Genomic DNA, 8,339 nt, shown 5'->3' on the forward strand with positions numbered 1-8,339 from the left:
TTTTGCTCAGGCGCCCTCCCCCAGACTCTGTGTCAAGGTTTCAGTGTGTTTTTAATCACTTTACTATTACTTATAAAAACCAATAGCAGGTGCCTGATGGAAGAAGAAAATAATGACTCAAGCATGAGAATCATTTTCCAATTGATTTCCTTTCTCTTCATTTCCTTTTGACCTCAGTAGGGAAGGCATAGCCTCACTATTCAAAGAAACCATAACTCAGTCCTCACTCATGGACTTTAAGAAAGTGCTTAATATTTTTCTTCTTATATCCCAGGGAACTACATTTTAGGTGTTTAATCATCTTTACAACCCCCAAATATCTGGGATTTATGGAAAGCATTTAAACTCAGTTGAAAAAAAATATAAAAACAGAGTGTCCTAAATTCAGGGTAAATTTTTACTCTTGTTATGGGTGTTAATTTATGATTCAACAATGATTTCAAGGCTTTACCTCAAATCCTCTGAGGCTTGTATTTTCTTATTATTCAACCTGGTTTTATTCTCAGTGTCAAATGAATCACACATTCAATCACACAGAGTACAATGTTCCCCCTATACACATAATTCAGAGTCTTGGCCTGTGGAATTATGAACCCCCTAGGAGGAAGATCAAGGGAGTCCTTGCGGTCTCTCATTACCCCTGGTGATGAAAATGCCTAATCCTTCAAAAGACTGATTTTTGAGGGGCCAGTGCTCCTGGGAGCTAGGTCTTGAGGCCAGAGCATCTCAGCTGCCCTGAGTACAGAGAACAGTTCCTGGTCACTGCAATGCCACAAGGAGCATTGGGAAAGAAAAAAATCAAGGTCTTATTTCAAAGGAATGAAGTCATTTTGGGAAGAGTTGATCTCGTCTCACCAAAGTGGTCTTGAGTGGATCCTCCACTCATGCCTCAGAGGCGGAAGGAGCTGAGACTTGGCGCCTCAACTTTAGCAGTCACATAGTCTCACCATTAGGTGAGAGACAAGAAGAGTGGTTAGAACCAATCAGGGAGCTGGGGGCTCATGATAGATTTTGGATGGCAGGGAAAAAACCCTTATTAAGCTCCATCCAACCATCCCCACTCTTGCCCAGGGCTGCAGGCACTCTAGAAAACATCTCTGCAGCCACCATCTCAGGGCAGAGCCCAGACCCCACGGCTTATCCTGGCTTTGAACCTCTGGCTTTCCTGAATGCTGTCCTTCACTTAGATTCTCCCTTTGTGACTAGCCTCTTCAAACTGAAGCCTTGTTTCCAAAGCCTGTCTGGATTTGGAGCGCAACTGCTCACCCAGATGACTTTCTCAGTCCTGTATTCCTCACCTGAAGGCAGGTAATGGCCTTACCTTCACACTCTCCCAAGTCCCCAGGATGCCCATGTCCACACTTTCATAGAAGGAAGATTAGATAGCCAGTGAGTGGCATTTGCTGGCGGGGGAGGGAATAGAGCTGGATGACTCCTTCCCAGCCTCAGAGGCCATTCATTTACTGAATTATGATTCAGAGACTGTCACTGCTGGTTCAGCTTCTCTTCCATCCCAGGTTCTCCCGTGCGTCACACTTCCTGTGTCTCTCACCTTCAGTCCAGCCTGCACCCACGGAAGCCACTCTGGCCTGCTCTCCCAGAGTTGAACTATGCTCTGGCTCTCTTCCTCCACCTTTCCCAATCAACACTGGCATTCACATGTCCTACAATGGCCTAGGAGGTCAGAGATATATTGATTTCTGATCAGCCAAAAACAAAAGTAACTTTCCAAAAGCATATTTAAGGGAGAATATCTTAAGAAAGAAATGAGATATGGAATTATAGAACTTCGACTGGCTGGATAGAGGGATGATTTGGGAGACAAATATTCAGTGGTACTGCTCAAATCATATTATATGGGATAAAAAAACACTATAAGAAAGAAATAAACTACTATTAATTTAGTACCTATTATCTGCAAGACCCTATGATGCACCTTTCTTCATACATTACTTAATTTTATCCTATAGTTTCTCGAAATACTACCTTACTTTTATAAAACAGAACTGAAATGTAAAGAGATTTAAAAAATTAACTCATGATACTCAGCTAGTAAATTACAGAACTGGGGTTCAAACCCAGGCCTATATTTTCTCCTAAATGTAGGGGTTTGCTATTCCAACGCTTTTGCTTTTGTGAGTCAATGGATCTAAAATGTGAAAGCTTTTGCTTTCAGCTTCAGGAAGTCATTTGAATTTGATGCTGACATTCTTTTCTGAGCAGAAGCTGGCAGCAGTACGCATGGGACACCTTCCCCCATCCCAACTCTCTCCTCCAGCCCTGATGCCACTTGCCACCCCAATGAAAGATACAGGTTGAACTGCCCACACTTTTTCTTGCCCTAGGCCCGTTAGAGGGCAGGCTACCTGACACACTGCCCTCTTGTCAGCTTGGAACAAGGCCTTTCCCACTTATAGTGACCCTAGAACTGTCAGGAACCCCATCTTGCTCTCCACTCTGCAGAGCCGTTCTTCAGAGGCAAGGGTGCTGAAGAGAAAGATCTGGATCTGGGCCCCTAATGAAAATCCCCAGGAGACTACTGCTCCAGTTTAACCAAACTGGAAATTTGAGCCAATTCTTCATCCTCCTCCCCATCTAAGAAAGCAGCTTGCAGAGGTCAAGCACAGCAGAGAGGCATCTTAGCTTCCAGTCGTTCTGCTTCTTTCTGTAACACGATCCATTCAAGTGCAAGAACCAGTAAGTTCAGGGCTAAGCTGCCATTAAAATGCTTGAGTGCTTAAGAAGCAGGGAAGAAAATGTGTGATGCTTTTAAGAAGCCACTATTTTCCCTGTCCAGTCTATCATCGACCTTTGTAGGGACATGGATGAACCTGAAAACCATCATTCTCAGCAAACGGACACAAGGGCAGAAAATCAAACACCACATGTTCTCGCTCATAGGTGGGTGTTGAACAATGAGAACACAGGGACACAGGGAGGGGAGCACTACACACTGGGGTCTGTTGGGCAGAAATGGGAGGGACAGCATGCGGTGGGGAGTTGGGGAGAGATAGCACGGGGAGAAATGCCAGATACAGGTGAAGGGGAGGAAGGCAGCAAATCATAGTGCCACATGTGTGCCTATGCAACAATCTTGCATGTTCTTCACATGTACCCCAAAACCTAAAATGCAATAATAAATAAATAAGAAGCCACTATTAGCAAAACAATCTCAAATAAGCCCAGAAAGTCCCAGTAGAGCTGGGTGACTCCTTCCCAGCCTCAGGGGTCATTCATTTACCAATTTATGATTCAGCGACTATCACTGCTGGCTCAGCCTCTCTTCTATCCCAACCATCGGCCACCTGCCAAACCGACCTCTTAGTGGGAGATCTGCCAACAGCCACTCATATAGCACCAGAAAAATGCCCTCCTCTCTCCCTCCCACCGCCACTTATCTTCTCCAGAAATAAAGGGTTAATGCAGGAACTCTTAAGACCCACAATATTCATGACTCACACTGAGGTTAGCCAAATGAAACTACCTTCCTCAAGTTCGAGTCATTACTGCTCTGTACGTCTCTGGCCAAGCAGAGGGGCAGGTGTGAGTCAATGGATTTAAAAGGTGAAGCATAAAGCTATTACAAATTAATAAAAGGAAGTCAAGCAGATTGTAGGGCACTGAATTGTGTCCCCTAAAAATATATGTTCAAGTCCTAATACCCTAGGGCCTATCAATGCAACCTTATTTGGAAGTAGCCTCTTTGCAAATGCAGTCAAGTTAAGATGAAATACTGCATTAGAGTATGCCCTAAATCCAACGATTGGTGGCTTTATAAGGAGATGGAGATTTAGAGACGCACAGATAAGCATGGAGAGAAGACAGTCATTTCTGGGGGACAGAAACTGAGTAATACAGCTGTAAGCCAAGGAATGCCAAAGAATGCCAGAAAACCCCAGAAGCTAGAAAGAGGCAAGGAAGAATTATTTAAGAGTCTTCAGTGGGAACATGGCCCTGCCAACACATTGATTTCAGACATCTAGTCTCTAGAAGTATGAAAGAATACGTTTCTGTTGTTTGAAGCCACCAAGTTTGTAGTAATTTGTTATGGCAGCCCCAGGAAACTAATACACACACCATGAGGGTAAAATAGCAGAATGATATGTAAAAGCAAATCATGAAAAAAGAAATGTAAATGACAATAAAAAATGTAAATCATTTTCAACCTCGGTGGAAATAAGTGTGACTTAAAACAATGATATGGCCTTTTTACTTTTCAAATGGCTAAGATTAAAAAGAATTATAATGCCAGGTGTCAGCATGGGGGTGGGAATGGACATCTATCCACTGCTTTGGGGAATAGGCAAGATCAACTCTGGAGAGTAACATGGTAATGTATATCAAAAGCTGTAAAATCATAATATTCAAGGAAATAATAAGGTAAGTGTGCAAAGATCTATGAATAATGCTATTTTCATCAAAGCATTGCTTATAATAGCAAACTTAAAAAGGGAAAGAAATTTAAAGTTCAAACAATAGGAACTGTTAAATAATGTATGTTATGTTCACACAATAAAATTACTATGGAGTCATTAAAAATGATGATATCGATTCATATTTATAGACAAGAAGAGATGTTCAAATATATTGCCAAGTGAGAAAAGAGCAAAACAGTCTAATCTAATCCTCTGTGTGGGTGCGCATGGGTGTGTGTGTGTGTGTGTGTGTGTGTGTGTGTGTGTGTAGTGAGAGGGTGAGAACTAAGGATATTCACTGTGTTACTGGCTACTAGCATTATGAATTATTTGTGTTTTGAATGTTTTAATTTTTCTAAAGTGAAAATCAATACTTTAAAAATTAATACGTTTCAGATGAAGGAGATGGACTGGAGAATTGCTGTGGCTGAGCTACATCCCTGTAATGTGCCCGAACAAAAGGTGCTAGCGCGGCCTGCCCACACTCCTTTGTCCAGCACAGGAAGCCAATTGTTCAGAGCAGCCCAAAGGTTCAGAATGGGCCAAGGACAAACACTTTTCCCTCCTCTTTTCTCACCTCAACTTGACTCTGCTCTGAACCCATGAGCACACCCTCCTAGACCTCCTTGTCTTGCCTCTAAATCAACCAGCTCTTCCTTCAGCTCCCATTTTGAAGATTTTTCTACCCGTTCTTTACTACTATCCCCTCACTTTTGACCTGGGTCTATTAATAAAGTCATGCTTTTGTTCCCCCTTTCACGTGGTAGCCCCACTGCCTGTAGAAATGTCCACTTTCCTCACTACAGCATGAGTTCCATGAAGTCACGGGGAACGGGTCCAGCTGCACTGCCAGGGCCCAGGCCTGTGCCTGACCCACGTGTTTACTGGATCGAAATGAATCATGTAGTTGCTAGAACCCAAATGGAACTGGAAATCAATAACAATCAACTTTCTCATTTTACAGATAAGGGGGTGAAAGGCTCAGAAAACCAAAATGACTGGCCAGTGGCTGAGTCAGATGACAGGCCAGACCCCCTGACTCCTAGACGGTGTTTCTCCTACTGCAACACACTGACTCTCTAAAGCAGCAAGGGTCGCTTAGGCCTGGGCCACAGGATCCCTTTGGAGTTCAGGAGGAAACTGAGCGGCTCCCTCAGAGCCTTCAGCAAGTGTGATGATCCCTTCCCCAGACTCCTCCCACATTCTCTTTCCTGTATTCCTACCCTCAGGCACATCCAGGGGAGCTTCCTGATCAGCTGCCTTTCTCTGACACCCTGCCCGGGGCTTTGCCAGCCCTCCTTTCCCTAGCTGCCCTCCCAGCCCAGACCCACCTCATCGGTCCCTCTCCAATGTCCTTGTACCTTCTGATCCCATTTCTTAGCACCCCTCCACTACCCTGCACCTCAGCCTCAACCCCAAGTCCACCGTCGGGCTCAGCCCCCTGGGTCCAGTCATGGAGAGAAGGTGAACTGTTCTCCTCAGTCCTCACATTCTCCTTTCCAAGGCCATGTTACACCTAGGTTCCTCCCACCAGGTCTGGTGAGCACTCAGCCTGCCCCCAGGTGACAGCTCAAAGCCTCTCTGCTTCAGCCCAAAGGCAAGTGCTCCTGATGCCCTTTGCTAAGTGCTCCATCAGCCACCGGTGGAGAATCCCTTCTTGTGGCCCCTTGCCCTTCCCCCGTCGTGGTAAGGCAGACACAGCCAGCTCACTCCAATCTCTTCCCAAAGGAAGAGCCAGCACCATTGCCCCACGAGGCCCTAAAGTTTAGGGACTGGGGGCTCACTTTCTTTCTCTTTTTGTGTGTGACAGGGTCTTACTCTGTCACCCAGGCTGGAGTACAGTGGTGCAATCTTGGCTCATGGCAGCCTCAACCTCCTAGACTCAAGCAGTCCTCCTACCTCAGTCTCCTGAGTAGCTGGGACTACAGGTGCGTGCCACCACCCCTAACTAATTTTTTTGTTGTTGTTGTTAGAGACACGGTTTCTCCCAGGCTGGTCTCCAACTCCCAGGTTCAAGCAATCCACCCCTCTCAGCCTCCCAAAGTGCTGGGATTAGAGGCATGAGCCATGGTGCCTGGCCAAATGCTCACTTTTATCTGCTGAGAAATAAGCACTTAATTCCTCAGAAGCTTACCAGGGCTCTTAGGGGACAATAAAGACTCTCTGTTGCCACTTACTTCAGCTCAATTTTAGGCCCTGGTGCTACCCTGGGAGTAAAAAGGAGAGAAAAGTGGTTGAGAGAGAATTCAGGAGCAGGACCAAAAGCAAAAGATAAGAGTTACATAAACAAGGACATTGGGTTTTCCAGCTGAGCTCCACAGAAACCAAGTTCCTTGGGGTCCTGGTGAGGTGGCGAGTGGGAGGCTGAGCTGGCAGGGCTGAAAGTCCTCCCCTCAATTCACCTAAAGGAACACCACACTTAGATCATTTACATATTTTGAATACATTCAGATGGTATTTGAAAAATGGACACCATTGTTAAAATCAAGGTTTTAAAAACACTAGAGTATTCAAGGAAGGCCCCATATCTCAGGACTAAGGTAATGGTCCAGTTTGCATGACAGTGACGTGCATTCATTCATCCACTAAACAAATACTCTGAGATGCTACCACGCACCAGGGAGTGAGTCCAGGTCAGGCTAAGCTGGCTCCCTGCAGAGACAGAAATATCTGACACTTCAAGCTAGGACTGTTTCTGAGGATGGGGAGGCTACCTTGGCTCACGCTCCTGGTGTCTAACAAGCCATCCCAAATACAGGGCCGAAAACAACAAGCATTTATTTTGTTCACAAACATCCAATGTGAGCAGGGTTCGGTGGGGACAGCTCATCTTTGCTCCATGCAGAGAATCATCAGAAGGCCTGCTCATGTGTCTGGCAGTTGATGCTGGCTTCTGGCTGGGGCCTCAGCTGGAGCTGTCAGCTGAAACATCTAACATGGCTGTCCACGTCCTTGTGTGCTACCCAGCAGTGCAGTGGCTGGCTTCCAAGAGTGAGCATCCCAAAGAGAGAAGTGGCAGCCGCCAGTTTCTTAAGGCCCAGGGCTGGACAGGGGCACATTGTTACTTCTCCTGTATTCTAAAGATGAAGTAGTCACAGAGCACAGATTCAAGGAAAGGGGACATGGACCCCACCTCTTGGTAAGAGGAGAGTCAAAGACCTTGGAGTTCCTGTGTTAAAATTGCCACGGCCTGCAAGTTGGGAAGAACAGCTCTAGCTATGGGGAGGGTTGTAAACCTGGCTAACCTGTACTCTTCATCCAGAAAGTACAACAGTTAAAAACACGGGTTATGGCAACACTCACCTCTGGACACTCGTACTGCCCTTGGGGCAACAAGAAATCTGCTCATGCCCTCTTCTTATAGCAGCTTGTCATCAATTCCATGATGCCTACCTTACCCAGTTCCTAGTCCCAAGAAATACCTTATCAATATCTTCCTCTACTCCTTAACTGATCTGATTTCCAGGTCCCCTTGCCAAGCTGGTCAGCATCCCTGGGAAGTATCTGTGCTTGTATATATCTCTTGGCAAATGCCACCCCACACTCAATGCTCATGTCAATGAATAGTGCCAGAGCCACCGGGCACCATCTGCCTTGTTGTGGCTACTCCATCCACTGATACAGGCTGGTGTCTTCGGCAGTCTCTTGGTTCAGTTACACGTACTGAGCTTGCAGGAGCCTAAAGCTTTGTCCCCTGTGGTGCTATTAAACCCCAGCCCTTCATTCATAACAAATTCAATTTCACCGTTAGTAAGAGGATAGCCTGTGCTCAGGCAGTTGACAGTTTGGCACCAAAGAGTGGGACTCCACATGACCTACACGAGGGGGAAGCCGCAGTGCACATTACCGTTTTCCTCTCTTAAGGGCCCTTTAGCTAAAGGATCTTGTCAAAAGTACAGCAGTCGCACAGGCAGGAAGTGAAAT

This window comes from Sapajus apella, unplaced genomic scaffold (genome assembly GCF_009761245.1).
Source record: "Sapajus apella isolate SASKATOON/1434 unplaced genomic scaffold, GSC_monkey_1.0 scaffold22, whole genome shotgun sequence".
NCBI classification, from domain to species: Eukaryota; Metazoa; Chordata; class Mammalia; order Primates; family Cebidae; genus Sapajus; species Sapajus apella.